The sequence below is a fragment of the Aquarana catesbeiana genome, linkage group LG07 (assembly GCF_042186555.1).
Source record: "Aquarana catesbeiana isolate 2022-GZ linkage group LG07, ASM4218655v1, whole genome shotgun sequence".
Taxonomy (NCBI): Eukaryota; Metazoa; Chordata; class Amphibia; order Anura; family Ranidae; genus Aquarana; species Aquarana catesbeiana.
The window spans coordinates 30,698,595-30,711,305 of NC_133330.1; the positions used below are offsets into that span (position 1 = coordinate 30,698,595).

The 12,711-nt window shown below is 44.8% G+C and overlaps 1 protein-coding gene across 1 annotated transcript in view; it reads right to left on the minus strand.

The window, feature by feature from the left end:
- KBTBD12 (kelch repeat and BTB domain containing 12) overlaps nucleotides 1-12,711 on the minus strand; it is a 130,512-nt gene that overhangs the window by 68,633 nt on the left and 49,168 nt on the right. The gene's annotated exons all lie outside the window — the stretch shown is intronic.

Here is a 12,711-nt window from a genome sequence, read left to right on the forward strand (position 1 = left end):
GCTCAGCCAGGTCTTAGAAGGTTTCATTCAAAAGTTTGTGGACGGTTAGGCTAATCTTTCTCCAACAGTTCCATATGGGGAAGAAACCATACATCTTGCCTTACGATTGGTGCATTTAAAATATATTTTAAATACAGTATATGCATGGACTATGGGTGGCCAAGGTCTCTGTGCTGAGAGAGCATTAACTGCCTGCTCCCAGCACAGTGACCAAGCCTTAATAGACAGGTCCAATTTTTTAGTACTGATCCATCACAGTGGGCAAGTGATTGGGCAGTGCTTCACTTGGGCAAAAAGACCCAGGTAAAGGAACACCAGGGCTGGGTGGGAAGAGGTTAAGCACAGTCAAGGCCGGATGTAGCCTGTCTTAATTAGAGGTGTAGCATAGAAATGTCAGGAGGGCAGAGGTTGGGAGGTCAGCAGGGTAGAGGATAGGGTCAGTAGTGTGTAGGGAAGTGTACAAAGGCCATTAGTTTATAGTGGAGCGTACAGGTTGGCAAGGCAGATGACAGGGGGTCAGCAGAGAAGTGTGCAGGAGTCAGTAGGGCAGTGTATGGGGCTCAGTAGTGCAGAGGACAGGCAGCCAGTAGGGCAGTGAACAGCAGTCAGTAGGGCAGAGGACAGCGGTCAGTAGGGCAGTGAACAGCGGTCAGTAGGGCAGTGGACAGGGGTCACTGCTGGCAGGGCACTCAGCATAGCCCCTTCTCCCCACACAGCACATAACTGAGATGGGATTCTCTTACAGACACAGTCTCCATCTCCACAGTGTGTAGCTGGCTACTGCAGCTGCACTGCCATTCCTAATTAGGAATCTCACAGAACACGATTGCAACATAGCAGCCAGCCAGTGCAGAACAAGGCTGTGTCTGTAAGAAAATCCAATCTCAGTTATATTTGGGAAGGAGGAGCTCTGCTGCTGGCTGCTTGTGCCCAGGCTGGGTGCAGTGCTGGAAGGAGGAGCTCAGTGGGCTGGGCACAGCATCGATTGGGGGGAGGGGGGTGTGCAACTGGAATCAGGAGTCAGTAGGGCAGTGTACGGGGGTCTGTAGGACAGAGCACATGCAGTCAGTAGGGCAGTATACAGGGGTCAGTAGGACAGAGCACATGCAGTCAGTATGGCAGTGTACGGGGGTCAGTAGGACAGAGCAAATGCAGTCAGTAGGGCAGTGTACGGGGGTCAGTAGGACAGAGCACATGCAGTCAGTAGGGCAGTGTACAGGGGTCTGTAGGACAGAGCACATGCAGTCAGTAGGGCAGTGTACAGGGGTCTGTAGGACAGAGCACATGCAGTCAGTAGGGCAGTGTATAGGGGTCAGTAGGACAGAGCACAAGCAGTCAGTAAGGCAGTGTACAGGGGTCAGTAGGGCAGTAGAGAGGGGACAGGGGACACTGCTGGAAGGGCATTTAGCAGAGCTCCTCCTCCCCACACAGCACATAACTGAGATGGGATTCTGTTACAAACACAGTCTCCATCTGCACAGTCTGTAGCTGGCTATAGCAGCTGCGCTGCCATTCCAATCTGGGAAATTCACAGGTCAGCCAGCCAATGCAGATCGAGGGTCTGTAAGAAAATCTGATCTCAGTTATGTGTGGGGAGGAGGTGCTCTTCTGCCTGTGCCCAGGCTTTGTGCAGTGCGGAGATGGGGGAGGAGCTCAGTTGGCTGGGCACAGCATCCATGGGGGGGGGGGGGGGGGGGTGCAAGACCTGAGCAAGTTTAGAAAGCTGCCATAGACATCCCAGGTTAATTGAACATGTTGGCCCAGCCTGACTACTGAAAGATCTTACTGTCTGTAACATAGGTCCAGAGCAAAAGAAAACGTCCCCAGTTTTTGAAAAATCTTGGGGAACACAATAAGTTTGTTTTTGGACTGCTTAGGTGTAGTTCTCTTGTTAGCTACACATTTCTACTTATATACAGTATCTCACAAAAGTGAGTACACCCCTCGCATTTTTGTAAATATTTTATTATATCTTTTCATGTGACAACACTGAAGAAATAACACTTTGCTACAATGTAAAGTAGTGAGTGTACAGCTTGTATAACAGTGTAAATTTGCTGTCCCCTCAAAATAACTCAACACACAGCCATTATTGTCTAAAATGCTGGCAACAAAAGTGAGTACACCCCTAAGTGAAAATGTCCAAATTGGGCCCAATTAGCCATTTTCCCACCTCGGTGTCATGTGACTCGTTAGTGTTACAAGGTCTCAGGTGTGAATGGGGAGCAGGTGTGTTAAATTTGGTGTTATCGTTTTCACTCTCTCATACTGGTCACTGGAAGTTCAACATGGCACCTCATGGCAAAAAACTCTCTGAGGATCTGAAAAAAAGAATTGTTGCTCTACATAAAGATGGCCTAGGCTATAAGAAGATTGCCAAGACCCTGAAACTGAGCTGCAGCATGGTGGCCAAGACCATACAGCGGTTTAACAGGACAGGTTCCACTCAGAACAGGCCTCGCCATGGTCGACCAAAGAAGTTGAGTGCAACCAGAGGTTGTCTTCGAGAAATAGACGTATGAGTGCTGCCAGTATTGCTGCACAGGTTGAAGGGTTGGGGGGGCAGCCTTTCAGTGCTCAGACCATATGCTGCGCACTGCATCAAATTGGTCTGTATGGCTGTTGTCCCAGAAGGAAGCCTCTTCTAAAGATGATGCACAAGAAAACACGCAAACAGTTGGCTGAAGACAAGCAGACTAAGGACATGGATTACTGCAATCATGTCCTGTGGTCTGATGAGACCAAGATAAACTTATTTGGTTCAGATGATGTCAAGCCTGTGTGGTGGCAACCAGGTGGGGAGCACAAAGACAAGTGTGTCTTGCCTACAGTCAAGCATGGTGGTGGGAGTGTCATGGTCTGGGGCTGCATGAGTGCTGCCAACACTGGGAAGCTACAGTTCATTGAGGAAACCATGAATGCCAAAGTGTACTATGACATACTGAAGCAGAGTATGATCCCCTCCCATCAGAGACTGGGTCGCAGGACAGTATTCCAACATGATAATGACCCAAAACACACCTTCAAGATGACCACTGCCTTGCTAAAGAAGCTGAGGGTAAAGGTGATGGACTGGCCAAGCATGTCTCCAGGCCTAAACCCTATTGAGCATCTGTGGGGCATCCTCAAATGGAAGGTGGAGGAGCGCAAGGCCTCTAACACCCACCAGATCTGTGATGTCATCATGGGGGAGTGGAAGAGGACTCCAGTGGCAACCTGTGAAGCTCTGGTGAACTCCATGCCCAAGAGGGTTAAGGCAGTGCTGGAAAATAATGGTGGCCACACAAAATATTCACCCTTTGGACCCAATTTGGACATTTTCACTTAGGGGTGTACTCACTTTTGTTGCCAGCGGTTTAGACATTAAAGGCTGTGTGTTGAGTTATTTTGAGGGGACAGCAAATTTACACTGTTATACAAGTTGTACACTCACTACTTTACATTGTAGCAAAGTGTCATTTCTTCAGTGTTGTCACATGAAAAGATAGAAGAAAATATTTACAAAAATGTGAAATACTGTAGATGTTCTGTACCAAAGGTTCTCCCTACCAAGCATCTCCATGTAGGTCCCAATCCAGTCTTCTTTCCCAGGCCCAAATTACTATATGCAGCTTGTGCTAAAAATAACGCTATTGTTCCCTCAAAGAGAGAGCCAATTCACAGGGACTTGGAAGGGCCCCAGAAGCAGAGGCTGTGTCTCAGGGCAGGCATCTTAATGGAATGTTCACAATAAAGAAACCCTTAGAACCCAAGTTCTTAGTGGAGGCTCCAATTACTCGGCTGGTAGGAACAAAACTCTCTGAGATTTCTAAAGACCTCTTAGATTCAGAATTCCGCAAACTAAGAGGTAAAAAAACGCAGATTCTGATGTCATTATTGTTGAATCAACATAATTCCCCTTTTGTTTTCAATTTCCTAATCCGCAGAAGGCCAGAATTTATTAAGAAATCCTCTGAGATAAAGCAGAATGGATCAAAGAATCTGTGTTTGCACCCTCTATAAATCCTTCCTTTAAGCTGGAAAAGCACTTGCCGAGAAAAGCCGTTTTTTTTATTTTTCGTCTTTCATCAAACTTCGGTACTCAAATAGACTTGATTTAAAAGCCATTGTTTTTAATTGTGCCAAAATAAACTTTGTGTTCTTGTGTTGGGTGTTTTTATAGAAATCTTCTGGGGAAACGGAACTGGTCTTAATTTAGCACAGCGTTCTGAAAGATTTTCGGAAGAGGCGCCGGACGTTTACCATAAATAACTACCGCAAGGCAATTTATTGATTGTTTTTCAAACAATAAGGTTTGCATCTACTGTAGGTTTATGGGCAATCCCTAATGTCTAAGTATAACTAAAGTCCCCTGTTCCTGGACACATGTAGTTGGTATTTTTGTCTTAGGCTGAAGCAAAGGCATTTGATGCACGGCACAGAGTGGTCTGAGCAAAAGTCTCGCATTTTAGGGCCCTTCTCAGATCAGACCAAACTTTACCGTGCATCAAATGCTTTTGCTTCAACGTCTTGGGTCTTGGGTCGCAGAACCAGTCACTTCTGCCTTCCGTGGAACGCACGCCGAGTTGCGGAGAACTCAGAAGAACCTTGCCATTGTCTCAATGGCTGTTTTATGCAGAGATTCTGTAAGTGGATTTTTTTTTTTATGGCACAAATAAAGGGTTTTACTTTTTATAGTACTTTACTATGAGCACCTTTTCTTTTTCATTGATCCTGGATATTTTTGGCTGCCTCTAATTGGCAGCATTCTGGAGACCCTACCAAAGAAGCCTAAGAGACCTGGTATTCCCAACACCAGATACAAGCAGGTCTGACCCCCAGATTGAAAAGCTGAGGATCCATTTTCTCTGGTCAGTGGGGATACGAGAGGGGAAAGTGGCACACTGCCCAGCTTGTTTTTGGAAGCACTATAGCACTTTTTCTGAGGACTTTAGAACACTGAGCACTTTATATTACATTTTGGATTTTAATATATTTTTTTATGTGTTTTTCACTGTCGGTCACTATTACATTTTTGGACTGTAAGTGCTGTATTATTGTTGTTTGTGTGTTTAGCACTTTGTGGACAGCAGCTGCAGGGGTTTGAAATCATTTATTGGTTTTCAATTAATTTCACATAGCGCAAGTTTTTTTTATATACCGTATTTATCGGCATATAACACGCACCTTCATTTTAGGAGGGAAGTTTCAGGAAAAAAAAAAAATTTAAATGAGGAACCTTGAAGCAAAATAAGGGTCAATGCTTATCAATGCAGCCTCACCATTGCCCATCTGCACCCTTACCATTGCCCATCTGCAGCCTGATCAGTGCTATCTGCAGCCTCACAATTGCCCATCAATGCAGCTTGATCAATGCCCATCTGCAGCCTCACAATTGCCCATCAATGCAGCTTGATCAATGCCATAGATGTGCGCAGCCTATTGCATTAGGGTGTGCACCCCAAAGCTCAAATACATATGCATGTGTATATGTACTGATGGTGTCAGTAGGGCAGTGGACAGTGTCATTAGTTTTATTTTATTTTTAAATAAATTAATGTATTTTGTAACATTTTTTTGGGGCATGAAATATCAGTGGTCTAAACAGGGGGGAATATGCACCACACAAGGCGATTAGGGTGTGCCCAGGCACACCCTGTGCGCACGCCTATGATCAATGCCCATATGCAGCCTCACCATTGCCATGAATGCAACCTGATCAATGCCCATATGCAGCCTCACCTCAGATTACTTCTGCCTCGGAGGGGACAGAGAGGGGGGAGGGACGAGCGCCGTCAGATTACATACAGCAAAAATCTCCCGTTAACTCGGCGGCCTCTTTAATACAAAGTCCTGCCTCCTGGACCGACTTCTATGATAGACAGAACAGTGGTCCAATGCCGGCCCAGGAGACGGGACTTCCTATTACAGAGGCTGCTGAGTAAACAGAAGATTCTCGCTGTATGTAATCTGACGGCGCTCGTCCCGCACCCCCTCCCCGTTCCCTCCTAGGCAGTCCAAATTGCAGTATCGGCGTATAACACGCACACACTATTTGCACCTGATTTTCAGGGTGGAAAAGTGCGTATTGTACGCCAATAAATACAGTATATATTTTCATCCCTGCCTACCATTACTGCTCACTTACTACAAAGTTACAGTGTTTCAACCTGATCACAAGTGAAGAGGAGACTGAGGACATGCTTCCTCCTGCTTGCAGCAGACTGATGATATCATCACAGCCTAGGCAAAGTCACTGCATTGAAGCTCAAGTATATATATATATTTTTTTTTTTTTTAAACTGGAAACAGGTGCAGTTTATCTAAAAAAAACAATACTGTTGGCTGGATATTGTGACCCATCATAAGTTTATTCATGCAGATTTGAAAGTTATGGAAAGATCCACTTTAAATGGACACGGTAACTTGTTTTGTTTTAACGACTAAACAGCTTTTTCTGTTTTTTTTTTGTTTAGGTTGTAGAAGTCACCTGTCATTTATATCAGAAATGCCTACTTAAACCTATACCTATACACTGTTTATCTGTTAAAGAAATTCACCTGATTTGTGCATTATAATTCTTAGGAAACATTTCTATGTGTGAGAACGTAACTGCTTATCGGCATATCATCTTTAAATATTTCTATGTGTGAGAACTTAACTGCTTATCGGCATATCATAGCAGAACTAGTCTGAATAAGGAAAACATGCAGAACCCATGAGGTGGCCACACATGTATAGATATGATAATCTGATCAATCATTCAATGCAACTAAAATAATTGAACTGAATAAGAATCGTCAGCCACAGATCCTCCATAAGATCGTTTTAGTGAGCTGTCAGTGAGCGCCGTCAATTTACGCAGCGCTTTACATATACATTGTGTATTCACATCAGTCCCTACCCTCAAGGAGCTTACAGTCTAAGGTCCCTAACTCACATTTATATACTAGGGCCAATTTAGACAGGATCCAATTAACCTACCAGCATGTCTTTGTAGTGTGGGAGGAAACCGGAGTACCCGGAGGAAACCCACGCAGGAACAGGGAGAACATGCAAACTCCAGGCAGGTAGTGCCGTGGTTGGGATTCGAAGCAGCGACCCTTCTTACTGCTAGATCAGCTGTGGTGAAATTTTATCAATCATTTTTGATCGATCAAGTAAATATCTGCACGTGTGTCAATCAAATGATCGTAACACAGATTGAGAACATGATGATTTTAATAGATAGAATTTTAGGTCATTATCATATTTGTTGCCTTGTTCAAAATTTTAACCAATGATAAATTGCCTTTTTGCGATTGTTTGTATCTAGATCGATCACAAAATCACAAATCAGTGCATGTATGTCCAACTTTAGGGCTTGTTTCTATTTTCGGAACACTTTTCAAAGGTATTTGACCGGCGGTGAAGGGGTGATATGTTGCCTCCTCCTCACTGTTTTTACCTCTTAAAAGGCACACTAACAACAGTTTGGGGAAGGCAATTTTCTATTCTAACATGACTGTGCCCCTGTGTGCACAGCCAGCTTCATAAAGAAATGGTTTGACCGGAGGAACTCAGGTGTCCTGCACAGAGCCCTCAACCCTACTGAACACCGTTGGGAATAGGACTCAAGCCAGGTCTTCTCATCCAACATCAGTAGACCCCTCAAATCCATGCCTTCAAAAAGGGGTACTGTTAATGCTACATCACACTGAGATATTTTAGACATTGTTTACTTCCAAACTTGTGGTGAGGCCTTTTTCTGTTTCAGCATGACTTTACCCCTGTGTACAAAGCCAACTCCATAAAGACATGATTTGACCAGTTTGGTGTGATGGAATTCAAGTAGCATGCACAGAGCCCTGACCTCAACCCTACTGAACACCTTTGTGGTGATTTGAAATGCCAGTTGCTAGCCAAATCTTGTATAATTATGACCGGACCTCACGATTGCTCCTTTGGCTGAATGGGCACACATTTCCATAGACACACTCCAAAATTTTTTTGCAAAGTCCTCCCAAATGAGTGGGGGCTGTTATAGTTGCAAAGATGAGTCAACTCCACATTAATACACATGGTTTTGGAATTGGACGTCCAACAAGCTCACATACAGTAGTATACCGTAGGTATGATGGCCAGGTCAGGTGTCTAATTTTTGGACCATAGAATCAGGAGTATGCCTTGGTGTGATGGCCAGGTCAGGTGTCTACTTTTGGTCCAGATAGGTGGGAGCATGTCTTGGTGTGATGGCCAGGTCAGGCATCTACTTTTTGGGCCATATAGTTGGTAGCATGCCTTGGTGTAATGGCCAGGTCAGGTGTCTTCTTTTTAGGTCAGATAGGTGGGAGCATGCCTTGGTGTGATGGCCAGATCAGGTTTTGACTTTTGGATCATATAGATGGGAGCCTGCCTTGGTGTATTGACTAGGTCAGGTGTCTACTTTTTGGGCCATATAGTTGAGAATGAGCCTAGGTGTGATTGCCAGGTCTGGTATCTACCTTTTGGGCCATATAGGCAGGAGCGTGCCTTGGTGTGATAGCCAGGTCAGGTGTCTACTTTTTAGGCCATATAGATGGGAGCGTGCCTTGGTGTGATGGCCAGGTCAGGTTTTGACTTTTTGGGCCATATAGATGGGAGCCTGCCTTGGTGTATTGGCTAGGTCAGGTGTCTACCTTTTGGGCCATATACTCATATATCTACCTTTTTGGGCCATATAGTGAAGAGTATGCCTTGGTTTGAAAGCCAGGTCGGGTGTTTACTTTTTGGGCCATATAGGCAACAGCATGCTTAGCTGTGATGGCCAGGCCAAATGTCTACTTTTCTGGCCTTATAGTCAGGAGTCTGCCTTGGTGTGATAGCCAGGTCAGGTGTCTACTTTTTGGGCCATATAGTTGGGAGCATGCGTTGGTGTATTGGCCAGGTCAGGTTTTGACTTTTTGGGCCATATAGATGGGAGCCTGCCTTGGTGTATTGGCTAGGTCAGGTGTCTACCTTTTGGGCCATATAGTCATATATCTACCTTTTGGGCCATTTAGTGAAGAGTATGCCTTGGTTTGAAAGCCAGGTCGGGTGTTTACTTTTTGGGCCATATAGGCAACAGCATGCTTAGGTGTGATGGCCAGGCCAAATATCTACTTTTCTGGCCTTATAGTCAGGAGTCTGCCTTGGTGTGATAGCCAGGTCAGGTGTCTACTTTTTGGGCCATATAGTTGGGAGCATGCCTTGGTGTATTGGCTATGTCAAGTGTTTACTTTTTGGGCCATATAGTTAAGAGCCTTGGTGTATTGGCTAGGTCAGGTGTGTACTTTTTGGACCATATAGTCATATATCTACCTTTTGGGCCATATAGTCAAGAATATGCGTTGGTTTGATGGCCAGGTCAGATTTTTACTTTTTGGGCCATATAGTTGGGAGCAGGGCTTGGTGTGATGGCCAGGCCAAATGTCTACTTTTCTGGCCTTATAGTCAGGAGTCTGCCTTGGTGTGATAGCCAGGTCAGGTGTCTACTTTTTGGGCCATATAGTTGGGAACATGCCTTGGTGTATTGGCTATGTCAAGTGTCTACTTTTTGGGCCATATAGTTAAGAGCCTTGGTGTATTGGCTAGGTCAGGTGTCTACTTTTTGGACCATATAGTCATATATCTACCTTTTGGGCCATATAGTCAAGAATATGCGTTGGTTTGATAGCCAGGTCAGATTTTTACTTTTTGGGCCATATAGTTGGGAGCTTGGCTTGGTGTGATGGCCAGGTCAAGTGTCTACTTTCCTGGCCTTACAGTCAGGAGTGTGCCTTGGTGTGATAGCCAGGTCAGGTGTCTACTTTTTGGGCCATATAGTTGGGAACATGGCTTGGTGTGATGGCCAGGTCAAGTGTCTACTTTCCTGGCCTTACAGTCAGGAGTGTGCCTTGGTGTGATAGCCAGGTCAGGTGTCTACTTTTTGGGCCATATAGTTGGGAACATGGCTTGGTGTGATGGCCAGGTCAAGTGTCTACTTTCCTGGCCTTACAGTCAGGAGTGTGCCTTGGTGTGATAGCCAGGTCAGGTGTCTACTTTTTGGGCCATATAGTTGGGAACATGCCTTGGTGTGATGGCCAGGTCAGGTGTTTACTTCTTTGGGCCATACATTATTGGGTACATGCCTAGGCTAATAGCCACTAGAGGCTACCTATACCATTGTGTGTCCAGTGCTTTCCCCCACCAAGTGCTGAATTTGCCTCATTGGTGGCAAGTTCCTGCACATAGGGAATTATTGGACTTCATTTGAGTACAGGGTGTACTGGACACTGTGTTCTTGATAAGTGAGCGCATGACTAATCCCCTTTATATACGGCTGCTATTTACTGGGTAGTTCAATTAGGTGTTAGACGCAATATGGTTTTCTATTATGCTGGACGTCCTTGGAAATGTTAATATGGTGATTCGGGATCTGCAGAAATGTCACGGTTTAGCCGGCTTTCACAGTAATATAAACTCATATTTCATCATTAAGAGGAACGTCAACTTTAAGGCCATCCGAATGATCCCTCCCCTCTGGCAGGCTGGTAAAACAAATCTCTTGTATTTATCTCTCGTTCCGGCAGAGACTCATGTTAAATTCAGCTCCATTAAGGCTTCTCTTGGCACGCCGTCCTTGACGATGCTCTTGACTCGCCGGCTCAGCCATGCGTGACACACACAGACTGCGCTCTTCGCTTGGTGTTAATGGCAATAGAGATGTAAAGGTGACTTGACGGCTATTTATATGCAGTCTGATCCCTATCTACACGCTGGTATAAAGCGAGGGTTTAGAGCACATCATTAAAGGAGCAGCTGCTACAGGCTGGACGAAATTGGGTTTTTCGTAAATAATTTAAAGGGGAACTGCCACGAAAACACGGACTAAATAACTAATAAGGCATAGAAATAGCTTCTTATTTGTGTTTGCATGTACTGTTTGGCAGAAAAGCTACATTTGATTTTAGTGTATCGCAACCGCAGAAGTCTGCTTGTAACGTTAGGGTCTTTTTTAACGTTGTATGGATAGGTAAACCATTTCGGATAGTGCGTTTTGGGCCCAAAGCGGACCCACCAATATTCAGCAACGTTAAAGTAGTTGTAAACCCTCCCATATACCCACTGAAGTGACTATCCTCACAGATGAAACAAATCCGCATACATACGTTGTACCTGTTTATCTGCAGCTCCCTCTCCTCTCCAGACTATCAAAGTGCACAGTTTACCCAGCATTTCTGAGCTTCTGAAGGCAGGGGGTGGGGTTTTTGACGTCACACACTGTACAGCATAGAGCAGGTAGCTTAGTGTAATCCGAGACCTGAGTGGAGGGAATGGACACACCCCCTCCACACAGTCTTATAGGGAAACATGCACAGCTGAGGCTGTGTGATGGAGGGGAGAGGGTGGCTCTTGGGATTGTCTGGTGTCAGCATAGACTGTCAGAGGGACAGCAGAGGAATGAGAGAGCAGACAGGAATTATACTTGGTGCTTTGGATAGAGGCAAATACACACTATATAAGGATATATTTTTCATTTCAGGAGTTTAGAAACTTTAGCTTCAATCAGATAACAAAGACAGATTTACCAAGCTGGGGGCAGGGAGGTGACACCACTGTATTTCTTAGTTCTAAGTGAGAAGGCGGTGTCACCCTCTTGGCTGTGTTGTCTCTCAGCGATGTATAAATCACGAAACATGCTGCACTGAATTGTGGAGAAGTCTTTATTCTGGCATTATTCAAGGTTGCCATCTGCTTCCTGGACTGAGATGCTGGTAAAATTATCTAAATCCTGTTGCCTGTGCAGCTCTTGGCTGTGTTCACAAATGTCTGACACAAATCCGTCCCCACTGCAGCCTCTCACCTTGTGTATTAAAGGGGTATTAAACCCAAAAGCAAACCATTCTTCCAGAAGCGCATTTGTGAGGTCAGGCACCGATGATGGACAAGAAGGCCTGGCTCGCATTCATCCCAAAGGTGTTCTATCGGGTTGAGGTCAGGACTCTGTGCAGGCCAGTCAAGTTCCTCCACCCCAAACTTGCTCATCCATGTCTTTATGGACCTTGCTTTGTGCACTGGGCCATCCCCAAACTGTTCCCACAACGTTGGGACTCTGAAATTGTCCAAAATGTCTTGGTATACTGACGCCTTAAAAGTTCTCTTCACTGGAACTAAGGGGCCAAGCCCAACCTAATGACACTGATACTGATCACAGCTCCCTGTGATCGGAGCGGTGATCAGTGTCGTGTCACACACAGCCCATCCCCCCTACAGTTAGAATCACTCCCTAGGACACACTTAACCCCTGCAGCGCCCCCTCCTGGTTAACGCCTTCACTGCCAGTCACATTTACACAGTAATCAATGCCTTTTTAATCGCTATAAATGTGAATGGTCCCAAAATAGCGCCAAAAGTGTCCGATCTGTCCACCATAATGTCTCAGTCACGTTAAAAATCGCTGATCGCCGCCATTACTAGTAAAAAAAAAAAAATTATTAATAAAAATGCCACAAAACTATCCCCTATTCTGTAAACGCTATAACTTTTGCGCAAACCAATCAATAAACGCTTATTGTGATTTTTTTTACCAAAAATATGTAGAAGAATACGTATCGGCCTAAACTGAGGAAAAAAAATGTTTTTTTAAAATAGTTTTTGGGGATATTTATTATAGCAAAAAGTAAAGAAATAATGCATTTTTTTCAAAATTGTCGCTCTTTTTTTGTTTATAGCGCAAAAAATAAAAAAACGCAG